This window comes from Chrysochloris asiatica, unplaced genomic scaffold, assembly GCF_000296735.1.
Source record: "Chrysochloris asiatica unplaced genomic scaffold, ChrAsi1.0 scaffold00187, whole genome shotgun sequence".
NCBI classification, from domain to species: domain Eukaryota; kingdom Metazoa; phylum Chordata; class Mammalia; order Afrosoricida; family Chrysochloridae; genus Chrysochloris; species Chrysochloris asiatica.
Window position 1 is genome coordinate 3,564,118 of NW_006408705.1, and position 1,377 is coordinate 3,565,494.

Consider the following 1,377-nt stretch of genomic DNA (forward strand, 5'->3'; position numbering starts at 1 on the left):
TCTGCAAGTTTGCTGTTCTTGTGCATCTCCCTTCACTTCATATCAGTTGGATGCTTCACTCTCAGCTCTAGCCCTCTGTGGCTATGTCCTTGTCCATGTGCTCAAGTGTCCTGAGGTCTCACCACATTCTGGACCAACCAGCACTTCCTCTAGTCTCTCTCATTTCTAGGTCAACGGGAGTCCATGGGCTGTGGTTGAACTCAGTCCATTTCTTCATTGCTGCCTTTCCCCATCTTCCACTCACCAGTACACCAATGTGGTCGCCAGCAAGCTTACATGCCTGTTTGTGTGTTCCCTTTGAGTTTCAGTCTTAGAGGGTAGTTTGTCCTGGAGGAACTTGATTGCTTGCCTTGATGTCTTCCTGGCGAACAGCTTGATTACTCTTGTAGTAGCCAGTCATGTTGACATTTTTGTTTTGGGGTTTTCCTGATGATCTTTCTTTAAAGATGTATCCTCTGTTGCTCTAACTGTTCCAGACTGGTCTGCTTGTCCTTTCTAGTGGGAATGTCCCACCTCATAAGGTCCTGGATGGGACTCAGGATTCCACCTAATGTCCTATACTCTGTAAAGGCTTTGCATGAGGCCTATTTCACTAGGCAAGTTCTAGAACCTGTTTTAGGTTTTCCAATCAGTTAAAGGCTGAAGATGGACTTAGAAGTTTTCTCTAATCATGTTTCCCAACATTCCTTTCTATCCCACTCAAGTGTCTATTTTACAATAGTTGTTGTTGTTAAGTGCCTTCAAGTTGGTTCCGACCCATAGTGACCCTGTATAGGGTTTCCAAGGAGCGACTGGTAAGCTTGAACCACCGACCTTGTACGCAACGGAAATTAATATTCATAAGACAGTCAAGCATTTTAGTATTATTTCCCCTCTTCAAGCTATACCTGGATCCCTGGATCCCAGAGCCCTGTTGTTCCAAGGTTGAGTATGCATCACTATTTACCTCTATCCACTTAGGCCATGTAAACTGGTCTCAGTGTTCCCCTATCTATCTTGTTCTTCCACCTTCTCCCCTTTCTTGTATTGCCCCCCACCAACACCTGAACTAAACCCCCCACCCTCGCCCCATTGTTGTGGTTACCTTATTTTCCATTAATTCTTCACTCCATTTAAGACAGTCTATTTTATCCTGCAATCTGCTTGAACTTCCCACCACCTGGATCTCTTCCTGTGTGTAATCTACTTGCAATTCCCACCACCTGGATCTCTGTTTCTTTGTGTTTACATTCTTTCACATTTGTAATTGTTTTGATCATAGACTGACCTCCCAGATCCTCTGTTCTTATAATTTTATTCTGTTTGTGACTCTTCCATTTGTTGATTGAGTTCAGGGTGATGCTGCCACATATGTCATTCTCTAATTGTTGTCTGTTC

General features: G+C 43.8%; 1 protein-coding gene across 1 annotated transcript in view; it reads left to right on the plus strand.

Annotated features, from left to right (window-relative positions):
• The window catches only part of MGARP (mitochondria-localized glutamic acid-rich protein), a 24,536-nt gene that overhangs the window by 18,377 nt on the left and 4,782 nt on the right, over positions 1–1,377 (plus strand). The window lies entirely within an intron of this gene.